The 22,257-nt window shown below is 40.8% G+C and overlaps 1 protein-coding gene across 1 annotated transcript in view; it reads left to right on the plus strand.

Moving 5' to 3' along the window:
- Nucleotides 1-22,257, plus strand: part of RELL1 (RELT like 1) — a 456,049-nt gene that overhangs the window by 342,689 nt on the left and 91,103 nt on the right. The gene's annotated exons all lie outside the window — the stretch shown is intronic.

Genomic DNA, 22,257 nt, shown 5'->3' on the forward strand with positions numbered 1-22,257 from the left:
TATCCCTGTTGCTTTACTGAAATTGTTGCAGTGCTGTTTTCTAAAAGTAGTGTCAGATCTTAGTTTGTATAGTCTTTGCCTGTTATATGCAATTGTTTCTTTTAAACAGGAAGCATGTTTATTAAATTATTACTTATGACCTAGGTAACCATACATTCAAATGAAAACAAACCATATCGATATAATTTAGTTGCAAACATTATACATCACTTATCTATTCAGGCATTCAGTCAAACATTGCATAGCTCATTCAAATCCTGACTTCCTTTAAACCTTATTCTTCCTCCAAAATGTTATTCTGCATGTATTGTTCCCACAGTTACCATTTTGTCTAATTTGTTCCTACCCTTTTCAAAAGATCCCACTTCCAGTTGTTTTCTGTCATTATATTCATTACAAAACAAAAAAAGCCAGCATCCAACATCTCTTGTGGCCTGTTGCAAAACACTTTTATTCCATGACCAAAAGGTCAACAATTAACCAGTATGGTTATACCGGTTTCGGCAAAAGCCTTCTTCATTAACCAAACTTGAAAAATTGATGGCATTCATATCTCCTTTATATATGGTGTCTGATGACGCCCTCTAGTGCACATGAAAAATACTACCATATTAATAATAGTATGAATAATGTAAATATAAGCAGTTATTTTCATGTTGCAAACATGATTAACCAAAACAAAGAACATTTTATATCTGTGTAAATATTCAATTTTTTGGGAAATAATTTAAAATTGGTCATTCACCCCGGGTGGAAATGGGACCCCCAATTTGATAATCCACCTTTTCTCTTTATTTGTTAACATTTCATCTAATGTGTGAGCCTCTTGTCTATACGGTTGCTGAACCAGATGAGTGCCTTTTGGCCCAATGGTCCGAGGCACAACAACAGGTCTCTATGACCTTTGTGGATATATTAACTAGTTATGAAAGGAGTTTTCAACGCTTCCATGTTATAAAAATTGTACTGATAAACTTGGCAAGGATTTATTAGAATTGGACTCTGTTCTAAAAGAAAGAAAAGTTAAGAAATTCACTCGTGATGTTGGGGATTATGACAGAGGTAAACCCTTTGAGGTGCGTCCTAGGGTTAAATTTGTTACAGCTGTTCAAACCCCCAAAAAATCAAGAGCCTCACGGCCTAAGTCTATATTGAAGAAAAGGAATAGGGAGTCTGCTACATCTGGTGAAGATACATCATCTAACACAGATTGGGAGGATGGCCACACCAGAGTCTCGCCTGTTCCCAAGAGGAACAATTTGGAGCAGAGTTTGGTAGGGGGAATCCCTTTACGCATAAATCTGAGACGAGGGGGTAGGAAGCATAAAAAACACTATGGGTCTTGGGGGGATTCTTCAAAATATGACCAAAATTTAGACACTAAAGTGAACAATTTGCGTAATATATCTTCTGTTAAATTGAATGAGCAACAACTTGAGGTGCTAAATAAAGGTTTAAGCTTTGTGCCAGGTTACTTTGTTCAAGAGTATCATTTTGCACATGATATTGTGAATTTTTGTCGTAACCTTAATTTAAAATCATTTTTTTTCACAATTCTGAGGGGAGTAAGGTTTGTTCTTCTGAACTTAGAAATATTTGCTTCAGGTCTTCATCATTGAAGTCACCTATGTTACCCATTGTACAAATGTTTCAGAATGAAGTTCTTAAGGATTTACATTTGCATTTGAACGAACAAGATATGATGAAGGATAATCTGGATAAACAGCAAAGATTGTGTTAAATCTTGTTAATAATAAGGAAATTGTTATCTTGTCTGCGGACAAGGGTGGAGCAGCGGTGGTTCAAAATTTGGTAGACTATGAAGCAGAGGGTGAGTGTCAATTATATAATAAATCTCATAATAAATCTCATTATCAGGAAATGGTCGTTGATCCAACTAACAAGTTCAAACAGGATATTGATCACTTCCTAAATTGAGCAGAAGATGAGGGTATCGTCACCAAGGATGTTTGTTTTCATCTTAAGGTTGACCATCCCAAAAAACAGTATATTTTTTGCCCAAGATCCATAAGGATTCCTATAGACCGCCCGGTCGACCGATTGTTTTAGGCAGAGGCTTTTTGACTGAGCCTTTGTCAGAATTTCTTACTTTATATTTGAAACCATTATTACCATTGACACGGTCTAGAATACAGGACACGACTCAGTTTCTCTTCATTATATCCGATATGCAGTTGGAGCCCGACTGGCTCCTATGTACTTTAGAAGTCACCTCCTTGTATACGAATATCCCCCATTGGGCAGGACTTATGGCCTTGCAATATTGGTTAGATTGAGCTAATATGTATAAACCAGGCTTTAATACTCTCCTAATTTGCATGGCAGAATTGGTCCTGACCCATAATATTTTTTATTTCAAAGATAGGTGTTTTTGGCAACTTCAAAGTACTGCTATGGGGGCTTCTTTTGTCCCCATTTATGCAGACCTATTTATGGCGTATGTGGAGGAACAATTGATTTATGACACTAGTCATAATATATACATATAAATGAAATGGATATTTGGAGGAGGTATCTTGATGACTGTTGGTTGGTGTGGAGAGCAGATGAGGAATTCCTTTTGGAATTTTTGGAATATTTGAATTGCAATATGTGGGGTGTTGAATTCAAGTTGTCCTATTCCAGGTCAGATATCACTTTTTTGGATGTGTCAGTTAGAACAGACTTGGACACTTTGGAGAGTGAAGTATTTAGGAAGTTTACACAATTCAACACCCTACTACATGCTACAAGCTTCCACCCACAACATGTCATCAAGAATATCCCGAAATCACAATTTCTCTGGATTAAGAGAATTTGTTCAAATTGTTCCACGTACGACCATCACCAACGAGATTTAACATTTAGGTTTAAGAACAGGGGATACCAAGTGGGTGACATCGCTAGGGTCAGTCGGTTTGCCAATCAACAGGATAGATAGCAGTTGTCCTATCAGGTTCGGGATACTGAAAAAACACAGGTACTTGGATTAATTGCAATCTATTGGAGAAACTCCAATAGTTTTATGAACATTATTCATAGACCTTGGCATCTATTAAGATCAGATGACAAAACAATTATATTGGAGATCAGTGTTCCTTTTCTTTTCGGAAGGGGTGGTCTTTAGGATCCTTATTTAGCCATTACAAAAGGGTTTATGACAAAGGTTTGAGTTCAACTAAACAAATGACAATCACTGGTCAATTGATATCAGGCTGCTGTGCATGTGGCCACTATATTTACTGTCTCCAAGAGTGTTAAAGTCAAACAGTTTCACTTCCCATAACTCTCCACATGTATATAATGTCTTATTTTCTGCTAATTGTAGTACTACTTGTGTTATTTATTTAGCCCAATGTAGTTGTCGGGCATTTTGTGGGACAAATGTCCCGACCCTTTAAAATAAGGGTTGGGGAAACATCTAAGTGACATTAAAAACAAGAAAGATTTGAGCTCCTTATTAAACATAAGCTGAAACATCCAACGGGGTCTTTTAGTTTTATGGTTATTGACCATATTAGGTTTAGGAATAAAGAGGCTCATACATTACATGAAATGTTAACAAATAAAGAGAAAATGTGGATTATCAAATTGGGGGCCCTATTTCCACCCGGGTTGAATGACTGACTAATTTTAAATTGTTTCACAAAAATTGTATATTTACACAGATATAAAGTGTTCTTTGTGTTGCTTAGTTAATCGTGTTTGCAACATGAAAATAACTGCTTATATTTACATTATTCATACTATTATTAATATGGTAGTGTTTTTCATGTGCACTAGAGGGCGTCATCAGACAACATATATAAAGGAGATATTAATGCCATGTATTTTTTTTCACTTTTTCAAGTTTGGTTGCTGAAGAAGGCTTTTGCCGAAACCGGTATAACCATACTGGTTAATTGTTGACCTTTTGGTCATGGAATAAAAGTGTTTTGCAATAGGCCACAGGAGATATTGGGTGCTGGCTTTCTTCTTTTTTTGTTTTGTTGGATATTCATAGCCGTGCACAAGCCATTCATGCAGGTACCTTTTCGCTGGTTACTATATTCGCTACTTCTAGTACAGTTTATTTAGACTTTCACTTCCTTTTTCTAATAATTGCTTTTTGGCAGCCACAGTAATTAGACTCAACAAGGCCTTACTTATGTCTAGGCAATTCCAATTCTGTATCATAGCTCAAAAAATAATTTCCTTAGTTATACCATTTTGCTCACTCAGTATTTTCAATAGAATAGTCTACAGGGAATTTGTAGAGACTTCCAACTCATTATGTTCCCAAAAATATGTTCCCAGTTACCTCTTTCTTCTCCATCACACCAACTTTTGTTCTCTACCTGATGAAATTTATTTGGAATCTACTTGGGATATAAGATACCTATTTAAACATTTCCAAGCAAAGATCCTAAATCTTCCAGACTGTTACATATTTGAGAGACATAGATATACCCGCCCCCGTGTTTCTTTGTAAATTACTTATTCAGTCTCACTTCCAGTCCTTTAACATTGTCTGATTCTTATAATTATCATGCAGTATTTTAAATGCTGTACTAATTATCCCTTTTTAACAAACCCTACCCCAGGGGTCTCTAGGTCTATATCAGCATTTCGAAAATTTAATAGTTCAAATCACTAAATCTCAAACTATTAAATTTTTGAATACCTATTTATATATATATATATATATATATATATATCTATATATATATAGATATAGATATATATATATATATATAGATATATATCTATAGATATATATATATATATCTATATATATATAGATATATATCTATAGATATATAGATATATATCTATAGATATATAGATATATATATATAGATATATAGATATATATATATATAGATATATAGATATATATATATATATATATATATATATATATATATATATATATATATATAGATATATATATATATATAGATATATATATATATATATATATACGGAGATTTCCGTTTACCCATTCGATGTTGTGCACTTTCGGCATTCTCGAGGCGACAATATTGTATTCGATATTGTCAGCATTCGAGATACTGATACAGACCCCTACCCGGTGCTAGTCCTTTGCTTAGGATCCCCCTATTTTTTTTTCTATTTGCCTATACTCCGATAGCTATCCTTGATAGGGAAGGCAATCTCTAACCTGCAGTCCAAATAAATTCTTTGCCTCTTCCTAATCTATTGCCTTTTCCCTCTAATTATTTGCTCCCAATACCTTGGTCTTTTACCAGTTTTCTCCAATAAATTCCAGGCCCCTCTTGCCTTTTGTCCGTATCCCTAATTGCAGTCATCCCTTTCAGCATTTCCTTGCTCCATTCCCATATTGGCTTAGTTCTTGGAATACTTTCTGCTGCTTTATGAATATAATATTCTGTATGGTTATTCACCTTATGGATCGAAATCCCAGTCTCCTCTTGTTTTTTGAGTTTGAGAAATTTTGTAAAGCCCTATTCAATACGCAAATGATGCAATTACCACACCTCTGGGAAATGGAAAACAGTAATTCAAACTAAAGAAGTAAACAAATAAAAATAAAAACACGGATAAATTAGGATAAACATGCAGAAGTTCTATTAGGAAAACTTGCATATTACAGTATGCAATACAATAATCACTAAGGTACCAATATAATTAATAATGATTAGATATATTTATCTAATCATAATTGCACTTTCTAGCTATTCTCATTGATGATCATATTGTCTTGCTCTAGCACCATGTTGTTCATCACAGCAGAGCAGTAAAGACAGAACTGGAACAAACTAAACAAAAGGTAAAACAGAGCTTCCAATTTCTTATTTTTTTGTATTATGGATATTAAGATACAAGCAGTTAAAATGTTTAGTCTTTTTAATTTTATACACAAGTCCTAGGTGTATCTCGTACTATTTCTGATGTACAATTATCTATCTTCAAGATGTGCCAATTCTTATCTAGAGTCTCTCTAATGGCCTTACTATGCGTAGAATGCGTCATACAAAATGCCATTGGTGTATCTTTTGTCTTCGTATTCATTTTTTTTGTTTGTGTTTGCGGTGTAGAAAGAATAAGGTCTACCATTGCTGCTTCTTAACATCCTAGCCTTAGATCATGCTTGATGTTCATCGTGCATACAGTTGCAGTCATAACAGATGGGTTGTCCTGCCATCAGGCGGGTCCTCGGTCGGCCGAATTCCAAAGTCTAGGTCTGGTGTCGGTTGTCGTCGCTTCTTCCCTGACGTCAGTGCGGCAGGGGTATAAAAGAACCAGCCAACGCCATTTTCTTCAGTCTTTCTTGCCGCACGGTGCCCGAAGCAGAAGCAGTTTGCAAGTGACGGTCGGCCAGCTCCTGAGATTTACGAAAAATATTTCAGCTGAAGTCTTCTTGAAAGCTAAGTACCCCGTTGGGGAAACTTTTCTTGCCTCAGACCAATGTCGGACAAAGTTAATAATTGCATTTCATGTGGGAAGCAAATACCGCATAAGGATTTCCATTCCTTCTGCATTCCTTGCTTAGGCCCAGACCACGACATCTCGGCCTGTTGTTTTTGTGCTAGATTCAACAAACGCACTATTAAGCGTCGGGCGGAGTTCACCCAACACTATTTTGGTAAAAAGTTTAATTACATTATGTCATCGGATACTCCGACTCCAGTTTTGAGTAAGACGCAAAGATGAGGACCGACATACGAGGTCCGCGACTTCTACCGACACCACGCTAAAGCCGGCTTCAGGTGCTCCGGTTCTCAGCGAGGCGCCTACGCAGCCCCTGAGTACCGATGACGCTTTTTTAGTGGTGTCTTCTGTGCCCGAGGTCACAGGCTCCTCGGCCCCTACTCTGACTACAGATACCGATGCCACTCTTGGCGGGGAAACTCAGAGTTTAGACAGGCCTGCCACCTCTCCAGGTGTCTTGAGGCCTTCCTCTTTTTTCCATTAAGGCTTTCACAAAATCGAAAGCAGCCATGAAAACTAAAAGACAAGCTCCACAGAGCACCTCTCAGGGCCCCATGCCTAAAAAACAGATGCTCAAAATGGCTGAGGATTTGATTACTCTTATCAGGGGTTCTCAACACCCCTCGGACAAAAGGCCCAGATTGGAGGAAGACTACCCTTCCTCAGACCAAGCCTCTATTACCTCAGAACATTCTGAGGAACAGGAATATTCATATTCCCCTTTTGAAGATTCTGATGCTGAGGAGTCCATTCCCTCGGTACCCCCCCCCCCCAAGGACTATTCTTTTGGGGAAACCTTACATACTTTGAGGGAACACTTTCACTGGGAAGGTCAAGATTACTCAGATTCCAAGAAAAGACTCGGGGATTTTCTCTTGCTTCCTCAGCACAGGCCTCTGGCTATCCCTCCTGTCTTGGATATATTAGATGATGTGTATACAGAAGCCAGCCTCAACCCAGATTCTATACCTCCAGCTCCTGTTAAACCTGACCGGTATTACCGGGTTCCTGATTCACACCAATTCCTATACAAAAGCCATGCTGCTGACCCAGAAACTATTTCACAGTGTCCCAAGGGAATTAAGGCCTCTACTGCCAAAAATCCATTACCTTCAGAGAGAGATTCCAGAGCTTTAGAAAGGTGGGGGAAAAAGGTATACACCTCGGCCACTTTAACCATGAGGGCATTAAACTGTCAGTTCCATATGTTACAGTATCAACAGTTTGTTATCTCAGTTGAAAAGCAAAATGACACAACCTGAGCAGACATGTAAAGGAGTTGCAGGATTTGTTGCATAGTGCAGAGCAAGTGGGCAAACATACCTTGCAGTGTGGTTTTGATGCTTTAGAGGCCTCATGTAGAGCTGCTGTTACAGGATCAGTCATACGTAGACATGCCTGGCTCAAAGAGCAAACCTTACCAGATCATGTCAAAGCTAAATTACTAGATGCACCTCTTCAAAAAGATGTATTGTTTGGTGTTAAAGCTGAGGAGGTACTAAAGAAAATGGAGGAAAAGGCAAAATCAATGCAAATAGTGAAAGATTTCCTACAGGTACAACCTCCACGTTTCAGCAGAAACTGGCCTTCAAAAAATTGGTCCTTTCCAGCCACGGATAGACCTCAAAGAGGTAGATACAGGCGCCCGAGGGGTAGAGGTCAGTCTCAAGGATCATTTAGTGCCAGACAATGGCAAGCACCTACACCAAGAGGTAGAGAGGATAGATCACAGCCATTCAGAAAGCAGACACAATGACTTTCCCCTCTGCATGCCAAGCAAAGCTTTAATGGCAGCACCTTTAGGCGGAAAACTGGCTTTATTTTCAAAAAATTGGCATATTGTGACAAAAGACAAATGGATTTTGGACATTATATACAGAGGCCACAGATTCCACTTTCACACCCTTCCAAAAATGAGAGGCATGCCAAACCTGCCACAAAATCAAAGGGCAGAGGCACAAAAACTAATTTCAGCTCTCATGGACATGAAAGCTATTCAAGAGGTACCTACAAAAGAACAGGGTCAAGGTTTTTATTCCAGACTATTCCTGGTACCAAGGAAGGACAAAGATTGGAGACCTATTCTGGACCTATCCATCCTAAACACACATATTTACTCGTACCAAAATTCAAGATGCTCACATTACAGCAGCTTCTTCCCATGCTGGGCAAGGAGTCTTGGCTGGTAACATTGGACCTCAAGGAGGCATACCTGCATGTCCGTATCAGACAAGATTGCAGAAGTTACCTCAGATTTCTTGCAGGTTCAACCCATTATCAATTCTCTGCATTGCCCTTTGGCTTATCTACTGCGCCCAGAGTATTCACGAAATGCCTGGCATCAGTAATTGCCTTCTGCAGACTTCAAGGGATACAAATATACCCATATCTGGACGACTGCCTGATCCAAGTGGACAGCAAGCACATACTTCTGAAACACCTGGCATTTATAATACAGTTGTTGAACTTTCTGGGATACACAGTCAACAAAAAGAAATCAAAACGAATACCCTCTCAAACAATAATTTTCCTGGGTGCCAGCTTGAATACAAACACCCAGATGGCCTACCTCACGCCAGAGAAGCAAGGGCAACTATCTCAATACTTCAGAAAAATGGCAATCTTCACCAGGCTGACTGCAAGGAAAATCCTGCAGGCTCTGGGATTCATGGCTTCTTGCATACTGCTGCTCCCATGTGCAAAGCTGCATATGAGGAAACTTCAGTGGTACCTAAAAAACTTATGGTCTCAACACAGCCACAGTTTGGAAACAATTATACCACTCATTCCATGTCTTCAAAAAGAATTTCTGTGGTGGGCGCAAGCATGCCAAAGGAACACAGGTCTCCCCTTCTGCATGCTTCAAGCAAATCAAATCATCACAACAGACGCCTCTGACTATGCCTGGGGGGCGCACATGTCAGATCAGTGCATTCAGGGCAAATGGTCCCAAAAGGAAAAGCACCTACACATCAATCAAAAGGAAATGCTAGCAGTACAAAATGCTATTATGGCCTTCAAAGACCTACTGCATCCAGGCCAGCTATTGATAAGGACAGACAACACCACAGTGATGTGGTACATAAACAAACAGGCAGGAACTCATTCATACCCCCTGTGCAGACTAGCCATGTCCCTTTGGAACACGGCTCTGGAATTACAAATCCAACTTCAAGCACAATTCCTGCCAGGGAAGGAAAACACGCTGGCAGACAACCTAAGCAGAAATATGACAGATCCTCACGAATGGAAGTTGCATCCTCAAGTTTTCGCAAAGATAATTCAGGCATGGGGATGGCCAGACATAGATCTCTTTGCTACCTACAAAAATTACCAACTGAAAATATTTTGCTCAAGGACCTACCATCCACAGGCCTGGAAAGTGGGCGCACTTTCCTTCAATTGGACAACACTGACAGTCTATGCCTTTCCACCTCTTCCTCTGCTGCCCAAAGTTCTATTAAAAGCCAGAGCAGAGAGGCCAAAAATGATTCTCATTGCTCCAGACTGGCCAAGACAACACTGTTATCCACTCCTGAAGAGCCTGACACATTCCCCACCATGGACCCTGCCTCTAGTGCCTCTTCTGTTGACCCAGCACAGTTTCAAAACTCTTCACAGTCAACTGAAAACCCTCAATCTAGCCGCATGGAGGATTCCTTGATTTCCCAACACTCTCCTCTCCCAGGAGGTGCAGGATATCATCTTGGAGGCCAGAAGACCTTCTACTAGAAAAGCCTACTCCGCCAAATGGAAACGGTTTTGTGCCTGGAATCAGAAAAAGGGCCAGAATCCTTGGGTACTAAATTTACCTCAAATATTACAGTACCTAGCGGAGATGTTAAACAGTGGACTTTCCTTCTCCTCCAAGATCCATGCTTCAGCTATTTCTGCACAATACAATACTGATCCTCCTTTATTCTCTCATCCTCTCTTAAGACAGTTCCTCAGAGGGGCTAAGAATATAAAACCCCCAAGGAAACCACCAGTATCTGCTTGGGACCTCAACTTCATTTTAGAAAAACTGACCCTGCCTCCATTTGAGCCAGCTGCTTCAACAGAACTGCAATATTTGTCATGGAAAACAGCCTTCCTTCTGGTTCTGGCTATCACCTCAGCACGCAGGGTTTCGGAACTACAAGCCCTCATGGCTGTGCAACCTTTCATCATTTTCCATCAGGACAGAGTTTCCTTATGAACCAACCCTTCCTTTATGCCAAAGGTAGTATCCAGTGTAGCCTTGAATCAGACTATCCACTTACCTACCTTTTATCCTAACCCACAAAACAAAGGAGAAAGACTACTACATTCCTTGGACATTCACAGACAACTTTGTTATTATTTGGACAGAACAAAGCCATTCAGAAAATCAGAGCAACTCTTTATGTCCTATGCTACAGGTGCTCAAGGAAAGGCGATTTCCAAACAGACAATCTCAAAATGGATAGCCCACTGCATACGTTTTTGTTACTCATTTTCATGGAAAAACTGTACCTACAAGCATCAGATCTCACTCCACAAGGGCCACAGCTACCTCTGCAGCTTTCCTCAGGGGGGTTCCTACCAAGGATATTTTGGAAGCAGCTACTTGGGAGTTCTGTGCACACTTTCTCCAAACACTATCACCTTCCACTATACTCTAAATCTAGAGCGGGCTTTGCCACAAAAGTCTTGCAGGGCATCCTTGCTCCTCCTAGTTCCACTTAGTGCCTGCCACCCCTTTTTAGCTTTGGGATTCTACCCATCTGTTATGACTGCAGCTGTATGCACGATGAACATAGTACAGTTTTGTACCTACCATAAATGCAGATGTTCGAGTGCTAATACAGCTGCAGTCCAGGTTTCCTTCCCTCCATCCCCACTTGGGACAGGCCTTATGACAAACACCTCCTCATACAACCTGATTGGGGTATTCTTTTATGGTGTATTTGCTGGCACACTACTCTTTTTTGATTATATTGCATTGCATTATTACATAAGTTTATGTTTTGCCTTCCTTCTGGGGGCACCTGACATCTGGGGCAAGAAAAACTGAAGAAAATGGCGTCGGCTGGTTCTTTTTTACCCCTGCCGCACTGACGTCAGGAAAGAAGCGATGACAACCGACGCCGGACCTAGACTTTGGAATTCGGCCGACCGAGGACCCGCCTGATGGCAGGACAACCCATCTGTTATGACTGCAGCTGTATTAGCACTCTAACATCTACATTTATGGTAGGTACAAAACTGTACTTTCTATCTCTGAATCCTTCACTTAAGGTGTCTAAACTAACTTCAATGTCTATATCCCTAGCATGTAACCTAGAACTTCTAAGGGCCTGATTGTGTTACATTTCTAAAAATATGTGGAGGATGCATGCTCGTATGATGTGGAAGGGGTCATATGAAGAATTGAACTTTATTGAATATCTAAATAACAGTAGTGGCTTTTTAAAGTTTGCAGCTAAAAGCTCTAGAGATAATATATCCTTTTTAGATATTAGGATAAGTTCCATACTAAAATATATAGGAAAGAATGTTTTCGTAATAGTCATGTACATCGTACGAGCATTCATCCACCACATATTTTTAGAAATGTAGTACACAATCAGGCCCTTAGAAGTTCTAGGCATTCCTGCCTGTCCTAAAGGCCCTGCCTCTTACTGCCTTTTTCTAATCTTTTTCTTTCTCTGGAGTCAGTCACACCCAGTGACTTTTTCAGGGCCCTCAGGTTCATGGCCTCCACCATTCCCATATTTCCTCTCTCCAGGCTCCATATGAGAAAGCTACAATGGTAACTCAAGTCAGTTTAGCTTTAAGATTGCCACCACTTGGACTTCCCAGTCTCCTTCCTCCCTTATCTCATGCTTGAGATTCAGTGATGGATTCCTCGACTCATTCTCAGCCTGGGACTGTTTCCAAACTCCAACCCCAACTCAAGAGCTCTTTACAGATGCCTCAGACAGGGGGTTGGGGGGGGGGCTCCTCATGCTCTCTCAAGGACCAGGGTTTCTAGCCTCTGCATCAGATGTCAGATCATATCAACAAAAAGAAGATGAGGGCTCTGCTCTAGCTCTTCAAGCTTTTCATTCCCTATTACATCTTGGGCCCCTCAAAATTTTTCCACACAGCACCACCGTGATAATAGTACAGTGGACATAAAAAGGTTACACACCCATGTTAAAATGCCAGGTTTTTGTGATATAAAAAAATAAGACCACAATAAATCATTTTAAAACTTTTCCCACCTTTAATGTGACCTAAGACCTGTACAATTCAATTGAAAAACAAGCAAATCTGTTGGGGGGGGGGGGGGTATAAAAAGTAAAAAAACATACAATATGCTGGTTGTGTAAGTGTACACACCCTTCAACTAATACTTTGTTGAAGTACATTTTGATTTAATTACAGCATGCAGTCGTATTGGGTACACACCTGCCATCAATTAGAGACTCTGATTAACCCCAAATAAAGTTCAGCTGTCCTACTGGGATTTTCCTGACATTTACTCAGTTGCCTGCTATATCAGTTAGGAGAAGGGTACAAAAAATTTCCACAGCACTGGCTATTCCTTTGAACACAGTGAAGACTGTCGTCAAAAAGTGGAGAAAATATGGGACAACAGTGACGTTGCAAACTGGACATTCCTCCAAAATTGATGAAAAGACTAGATGAAAACTGGTCAGGGAGACTGCCAAGAGACCTACAGCAACACTGAATGAGCTGTGGGAATTTCTGGCAAGTACTGGTTGTGTACTACATGTGACAATCCCCTGTATTCTCCACATGTCTGGACTATGGGATAGGGCTGCAAGACGGAAGCCTTTTCTTACACAAAAAAACATCCAGGCCCAGCTAAAATTTGCAAAACAATACATCCGGTCTCCCAAAAGCATGTGGGAAAATTTTTTATGGTCTGATGAGACCAAGGTTGAAATTTTTTGGCCACAATTCCAAAATATGTTTGGCACAAAAACACTTCACATCACCAGAACAACAACATCCCCATGCTGAAGCATGGTGGTGGCAGTGTCATGCTTTTGGGTTGCTTTTCTTCAGCTTAAACTGGATCTTTAGTTAAGTTGGAGGGAATTATGAATCATTCCAAATTTGGCCCAAAACCTTCAGGTGTCTGCTAGAAAAGATGAAGAGGAATTTCATCTTTCAATACAACATTGACCCCAAGCATACATCCAAATCAACAAAAGAATGGCTTCATCAGAAGAAAATTTTAAGTTTTGGAATGGCCCAGCCAGAACCCAGACCTAAATCCAATAGAAAATCTGACTTTGTGATCTGAAGAGGGCTGTACACAAGAGATGCCCTCCAAATCTAAAAGATTTGGAGTGCTTTTGCAAGGAAGAGTGGGCAAATATTGCCAAGTCAAGATGTGCCATGCTGATAGACTCCTACCCAAGAAGACGGACTGCTGTAGTTAAATCAAAAGGTGCTTCAACAAAGCATTAGTGTAAGGGTGTGCGCACACAGCAAAGTATTAGTTTAAGGGTGTGCACAGTTGAGTAACCAGCGTATTGTACGTTTTTTTTTTATTTTTTATATATTTTTTCCCTAACAGATTTGTTTTTTTTTTCAATTGAATTGTACAGGTTATAGGTCATATTAAAGGTGGGAAAAGTTTTAAAATGATTTATTGTGGTCTTATTTTTTATCACAAAAACCTGGCATTTTAACAGGGGTGTGTAAAGTGTTTATATCCACTGTATGTCAACAAGCAAAAGGGGTGGTGTATAAGGTCTTATCTTTGCAGACTAACTCTTTGTTTTGGGTCTAGTTGTCCAATGTTAAGTGACTCTTCAGGCAGTTTACATTCCCTTGGAGCACAACCTAGTGTCATACTCCTTCGAGCAGGTCCAGCACGCAAGCTCTCAAATGGATGCTTCAGAGATGTGTTCCCTTGCCCATTGAAGGGGTATTCCTTGGGTAGATCTTTTTGCCACCCCTCTGAACAGACAACTTCCTCTATTCTGTTAGAGTCCCAAGTCCTCTGCCTTAAAAAGTGCCCCCCCCCTCGCCTTCCTTGGAAGGGGATGTTTCTGTACTCTTTTCCTCCCCTTTCTCTGCTTCTGGTGGTCTTGTACAAGATCAAGCAAGACCCCCCAAAATCTTGCTAGTGACTCCCTTTTGACCCAGACAGCATTAATTCTCTCTCACTTGGCAAGGGGCGATCACCACAAGTTAACTCACTGGCTGGACCTTCTCACAAAAGACAAGGGGTCTCTTACCCATCCTCACTTGTCCATTCTTCAAGTGACGCTGTGGGTGATAGGGTTTTGATCACTTTTAGGCACCTGTTTTCTGAGGACATGTGTCTGGTCTTGCAGGAGACCAGGAAACCCACTACCAGAAAATGCTGTTTGTCCAAATGGAAAACATTTTTTGTCTGGTGCTTCTCTGGAAGCTAGGATCCCTTATCTATGCAGGCTCCTATGGTTCTCTCTTATTTGTGTGATCTGCTCTATGCTGGGTTAACATATTTTTCAGTTAAAGCTCATCTGTCAGCAATTTCTGCTCATCTGCCCTTGACGACTCCTCTGGCCACTCGATTTGAGGTCATGTAATTTATTAATGGTTTTCCTCATATCGGGGCTCTCAAGAAGCTGATTATGCCTTCCTGGGACCTCAATTTTGTTCTTGAAAAGTTGACTGTTTGCTTTTGAGCCTGCTGCTTCAGCTTCCTTACAACATTGTGCTTGGAAGACTGTTCTTTTATCCCTCAATTCAGCTAAAACTATGTCTGAGCTTCAAGATCTCATTGCTGCTGTTCCCTTTTTTGTTTTTCACAAGACAAGGTGCCTTTTTGTACTAATCTCTCTCTTCTACCCAAGGTGGTCAAGGAGTTGTCTTGTATTCAGTCAATTCACCCCCCCCCCCTTCTCCGCAGTCTGCTAGTGAGAAGGTTCTTCACACTTTGGATTTGCATAAACAGCTCTATTATTTGGATAAAAGTAAGGATATTCACAAATCTGAGAAGCTTTTTGTTTCCTTTCATCCCAGGTCTTTCGGTTTGGCTATTTCTGAGTAAACCATCTCTTCCTGGATTCCCAAGGCCATTTCTTTTTGTTGTTTTCATGGTAAATGTCTTTCCTTTACTGTCAAGGCTCATTCTGCCAGGACTCTTCCTCTGGTACTTTTTTCAGGGGGATGGATACCAATCTATCTTAGATGCTGCAACTTAGTGAAGGTATGAAGAGAAGACCAAGCATTACAAGTTTGATGTTCTTTCCAGGGCTAGAGGTGTTTTTGCCAGTACTATCCTGCATGGGTTTCTGGAGGGCTCTTCAGCTCTGTCCTCCTTCCAGGTTTCCTGTTGAGCTTTTGTACTATTCCTTCTGTTAGGAATACTGCAGCAGTGATATGGAAGGATATAGTATAGTTGTCTAAAATGTTAGCATAACAGTAGATGTTCTTCTCTTCACTGTTGCAGTATTTACTCCGTTCCTCCTGCCGCATCTGCTCTAACCTGGTCTCCTTGCCCTCCTGGCTGAGGAGTTCTTTTCCCTTTTCTCCTTCTGGATGTACTTTGCTCTTCCTTGTCCCCAGGGTTATTCTGTTCCTCCTGGGGCTTTTTCAGTTCTGAGTGTGAGCGTCTGTATTTCACCTTTGTGCCCAATGCATTATGCAGGGAGTGCACGTTGACGTACAGAGCCTCTAAGTACAAAAAACTTTTGTATACTGACTAGATGTTGGCCTATTCTTGGCAAGAGATCCCTTCTGTTAGGAATACTGCAACAGTGAAGACCAGGACGTCTACTGTTTATGGTAAGACTTTACTGAGCTGTACTTTATCAGCAGACATGTTTTACTTCTGATGAGTGTAAGGCAGTTAGCAGATTGTAAGGCATTTATCAGTGGACACTTTCTACATCTCATTGCAGTAGAATATCCTCTTTGTCTGCCCATCATTACTTGTAATTCAGTACCTAACCTTAACATTCACAGAAAAATGACCAGACCTCATCTTTAACAAGTTTCTAGTTTCAGGCTTCTCAGTCACTTGACACTGCAGGAAGTCTTCAATGTACAAGCCAAAAGTTCTCCCCTTTTTGTTGCGGTACCCACTTTCACTGGTAAATTGGGCATCCAGTTTGTGGTGGTAGAAGTGAATGAAGTCCGTAGGAAACTTTCCATATGATATGCCTCCTGTGCCATTTATGTCCATTATGACCTTGTAGAAGACAGGACTTTTATCCCTGCCTTCTGGATGAGCAGCTTCTTACAGTAATTAGTTATCTTTTCAGTATTATATCACCATCTTTGGACTTGAATTTCATGTTCGATAGGCTAACAGGTCATTTGTTCAAGCCAGCTGTTGAAGTTCATTTCTTATAAGATGATTTTACTGGGACCTTCACTTTAGCATACAGAATTTCATTTTTAGGACTTTTATATGTATTGTATGGAACTGCTTCTGGCCCATTGTTAGATTAGGCATAGTTTAGAACTGTACTACTTTTCTTGCTGAATTTGGTTTTGGAACTTGTCTAAAGCCAGCCCATTCATCTCCCTCTTTTCTTTACTGGGCAGAGAGATGGCAGTCATTTGGTACTTGGATGTGCACAGACAAATTAGGTTGTTCTTGAAACGTGTGCATAAATTCTGGGAAACGGAACATACTGGGATTCTCCTTGGCTCTAGTAAGAGAAAGACTGAGAGTGATGAATATGACTCCAAGTAGAGTGATAATTGCATTGTTTTTTTACCATGGGTGGTGAATTGGCAGTTGGAAAATGCTACTTTCAAAGACAGTTCCACTACAGTGTGGCAATTTTCACTGTTTCCTTCAAAAATGTCTCCTTCCTGGACACTTTTGCAGTGTTACGTGGTTGGACTAGACTCAAAGATTTAGGTCTCTCAGTACTTTTTGTGCTTCAAGACTTGGCATTCATAGTCTTTGTTTTTTAGGCATCTTCTGGTTCATCTTCTTACAAGCTGACTAAACAGCGAAACCAGACTGCCCCCACCTAACAGGTCACACAGATTTAGCCCTAGGAGAATCTACACTTGTTTGTTTATAAAAATGTTTGTTAATTAAGTTAACTGTAATCTGTACAATCATTCTGTTTCTTATCTCAGAAGAGACTTGTGTTCTCTTAGTTGAGCGGGATACACACAAGCACTAAAAGTAACTCCGCTAAGTTCACCCCTTACACTTTGTCATCTTTTCAAAATGATTTGATAAAGTTAGCAGTACAGTGTTTACAAGTCAATTTTGTTCCTTATTTAGGCATACAGGACATATGCACCCCCACCATACCTCACCTAAGGACATCAACCTAGTCACAACTCTTGGTGTTCCATCCACAGTAAGGGAGAGCGCCCCCCCCCCTTATCTTTTACAAATTTGAACCCGGTATTGATGGCCTTGCCCTAGCCACTGTGCTTTATTTAAAGTGCCGTGTTTTAACACTGAAGCATTTTGGCGGAGTAAAATAAAACTAGGATGAACCACATGGTCGCTGTAACAGCCTGGACTAAGCAGTCATTTTTTTCCTTAAAATCTTTGTTAACAAGGGCTCAGGGCTGAACACCCACTAAGACACAAATACAAACAGAGGGGCCCCCAGCAGTTGACATAAATATACTTTAGAATCTTGTATTATTCAGGATGACCTTCCACATTGCACTCCAGCATGTACACATGTGCAACATATAAAACCATCTTTAGTTTTTTACCTCTTCCATATAAAATATTCATAAATGTAAATAGGTTCATAGGTGTTTACTAGGATAACTACCACAAGGGCATTTTTAAATCTAGTCATGCATCCCAAATCTGACAACTTCCGATACCCTTGATAAGTGTAGGGATGGTTTGGAAGATGAAAAATTTCTGAGCAGGGGCCTGAGTGATGAACCATTACAGGTTACTTTAAGCCCATCCATAGCAGGAAGGCATCTTGGAACTAAAAGCGAAGTGAGGTACTTTAAATAAAACCACTCAGAATTACTCTAGTAAAAAGCCTGTACTGTTCAACCATGGAATCAATGTGTCTGACATAACTTTTCTATAGACTGCACTTCCCCTCACACCATTCCCCAGACAAAGTTGATATTAAAGATTTAAATTAAGCCACAGACTCTCTAGGCTTAGTTGAGAAAGACCATTGCATTTATATCTATCTGCACTTTGTTTTTCCAACCACAAATAGCCACTTCTGTACCCGGAAAGGCAGATCTGATGAACAATCAAAAGTGCTGCAGAATGACGACCAGTTCCAGCACATTGTAAACTATTCTAATATGGCTCATTCTTGAGTCTGTAGTAGTTCCACTAGTTATTCTTGCATTATAAGAATGTCAAGGACTAATAACTGGCTCAAGGTTTTCAATCTTTCCAAAGGAGAATGAATAAGATTTTGTTATATTTACTGTTCTAAGTGTAATTTCATTTTTTTTTTAAACCATGACAGATAAAAATGTGATGAGCTTCTCCCCCCATACCCCCACTCACTCCTGACCATACAACTGTCGAGGCTCCAAGGAGGGAACCTAGAAACTTCAATGTACTGACGCAAAGCACCGAACAGGTGAGAATCGTGGTATAATCCCACTGTCTGCTAGATGTGAATACTGGTAAGATGAGGTTTTGCCAGACATTCTGACCCTTCAAACATTGAAGCAATTACTAAAGAGATGGGGAAAAACAAGTTAAAAAAAATGTGCGTGGCTGCCACATGTGGTACTTCTGTAAGGAAGTATGAAGGTGCTTATACTGTACTGTACAGTTTGCTTTTCTTAGCACTTCCTTAGAGGTTTCACTTCTACTGAGTGTGGCGACCATACACTTCCTTTTTTCTCAGTGTTATGTCCTCCAAGAAGGGAAAATGAGTGTGGAAGGCAGAGTATTTCTAAAGATAATCGCGACCAATATATTTTTTGCCTGGGTATTTCACACGACCATACGCAGTGCTCTTTCTGTCTAGCATTTGGCCCCAAGACCGTCCATATACTCCCTTATATTCCATGTACTATGAGAACCAGTGTCTTAAAATCGTTGGCTCAGGGTGCTGTGGTGGAATTCTTCTGTTCTGAGGGACAGCTGTTTTTCCAAGAAGGCCAAAATGTCTAGGCTTGCTCCAGTTGCTGTCCATCCTCCACCAGCCATCTCTGTAGATGCTGCTGAAAGCCATGAAGACCGTCTGGTGCTTGCTTCAGATTCCTCTGCCGTGACCCCGTCAGAGGCCAGCACGGATCAGAGTTCTCACATGCCCCCCTGAGGCTTTTCAGATGCCATCTGCAGACGTTGAGGGAGAACCATGGCTGATTATTTCCAAGGGGCTGAGGGGGATTCCTCATATTTTAGTCCATAAAAAGATTCCTACTACAACCATTGAAGCCTGACAAGGGACTAAGCTGCTGAAGGGTGTTAGGGCAAACTTTCCATTTAAAGAAAAAGCAACAAATCAAGCATATTTCACATATTGCTAAAAATCCCCAGTGTGAATGGCAGGATTTTACTCGAGGCCTTCTTAATGCCTTGATGGCCTTGGCTCCACCCTTGTCTTCCATGCCTGTTAAGAGGGCAAGGGTAGCAGATTCCTCAGATGAGGACATTGATTTTTGGGGTTGAATCCCATGCTTACCCCTCTCATTCCTTCTCTTCTAGAGTATGGCTCAGAAGGAGAGGATTCTTTTTTTGTCTGGATTCCCTCTTGGAAGAGTTATCCTATGGAGATACTATTGGTAATACTTCAGGTGGGATTACTCCCAGGTCTCTGTCATCCAAAAGAAATACTATAACTGTCTACAGGTGGTATCTCCTAAGCTGTCTGCACTTCCTATGTTGACAGCACTTTTGGGCACATTCTGTGCTGCCTCTGTAGCTCCTGACTGTCTGACTCCAGTGCCTAAGGAACCTAATAGGTTCTGCAAGGTGCCTGTGGAGTGCAAATATTTTTGTGCCCTTCTGCTTGACCCATCTGTGTTTTCAGTCTCAACTGATAAGTCTTCTAAATATTTGCTGCCTTCTAAGCCCCTTCCTTCTGATAAGGATAGAAGAGCTATGGATAGGTTGGGTAAAAAAGTATACTGCCGCCACCTTGTCTATTAATTACCAGTCCCACATGACCACATATATCTTGGCTATCCTTTCTCGGGTAGCTAAGGTTGTGTTCTGATCTACCTGATTCAGAACTCTGGTAGCTAAGGTTGTGTCTGATCTGCCTGATTCAGAAAGCTTCAGCTCTTTCTCTGGTTGAGTTTACTTCCCAGGTCACTTGTCAGTCCGTAAAATGCAGTTACTGTGCTGCTGATGCGTGTTCCAGGGCTGGTGCTTTTGGTTCTGTGATGTTATTGGCTTTGGCTTCGAGCTTTACCTGATTTATATTAAAGCCAAACTTTTGAATTCTCCTTTGGATAATCTTTTTGGGATAGCTGTTGCTGACCTGTTTGTCCCTCCAGGATAAATGTTGGGCCATACAGGAACTCCAGCATATTTTTGTCTCCCCTATACCCAAATTTCAGAGGAATTACTATTCTAAATCTGCATTTGTTCTTAGACAGATTCAACAACCTCCCAGAGATTAAAAGGGGTCCAGGTGTATTCCTCCAGTTTGCTACATCTCAGAAGCCTTCCTTTCAGGACAGTTTGACATTTTCTCCCTCCCTCTCAGCCAGGTCCCCTAGACTCTCCGCCTTTCTCTCTCTCTCTCCCAAATTGGCAACAGATCTCCTTGGGTGTTGTCTGTCTTTCATGCGGAGTATTTCAGGATATGGAATCCTCTTCCCCTTTTTAGACATTCTGCATCATTGTCCGGGCCAACTGTTCTTCTTTTCCCAGAAGTTTTACAGTCCCAGGGCACCATTCAATGTATTCCACCCACCCAAGCAGGAAGGGGTGATATACTCCAGAATATTTTTGGTTCCTCTGAAGGAGGGGACTTGACCAATTCTGGACCTCTTTTTTTCTCAACACTTTTATCAAGGTCCTTCCTTTCAGAATGTCTCTTCCGACTTTTTCCTCTTCTCCTGTTGTTCCTCAGGCCTTCTTGGTCTCTCTAGACCTCAAGGATGCCAGTCTACACAGCTCTGTTTACCCCTTCAGGAAATTTTTTTCTTCCTCTCAGTTTTAGTCCTCTGCTTTGCCCTTTGGCCTTCCTACTGCCAGAAGGGTATTCACCAAATCTTCACTCCTGTCTGTGCTTTTTTGCAGGCTTTGAGGGATACAGCTATTTCCTTATCTAGATGACCTGCTTATTGAGTCTCCTTCTCCAAACAGTCTTCTACAGAATCTTCACGTTACCACTTGTCTTTTACAAAGGGCTCGCCATCAATCTCAAAATGTCCATGCTTATGAACTTCCAAGACCAAATTTTTATCAGTTGCAGGATTCAGACCATTCCCATGTTGGTCTCTCTCCTTCTCCCAAGGTTTTGTCTCTGACTTTTTCTTTCTCTTCTTCCACCGTCCTGCGTTAACGGCCAGGGATTTTCTCTGAATTTTGGGGTTGTTGGCCTCCACCATTCCCATGTTTCCTGTTGCCAGGCTCCATATGAGCAAGCTTCAGTGGTACCTCAAATCAGGGTATTCAACATTGCAAACTCCTGGATTTCCCTGTTCCCTTGCTTTCTTGTCTCAAACTCCAGCTGCAGTCGTGGATTCAGCAGATTTCGTTTAACCTGGGATGACTTCCATTTCCTTCCCAAGAAGTGTTCATGAATGCCTTGGACCTGGGATGGGTTAAGTTTTGTGGCTGTCTGAAAGTTTAAGGTCTCTCATCTTCATCAGAGGTCAGATCATATCAGTGTAAAAGGGTTGAGGGCTTTGCTTCTACCTCTGTAGGCCTTTCATTCTGTTTTCCTC

The sequence above is a fragment of the Protopterus annectens genome, chromosome 2.part1 (assembly GCF_019279795.1).
Source record: "Protopterus annectens isolate FY-2018-M chromosome 2.part1, PAN1.0, whole genome shotgun sequence".
Classification (NCBI taxonomy): Eukaryota; Metazoa; Chordata; order Ceratodontiformes; family Protopteridae; genus Protopterus; species Protopterus annectens.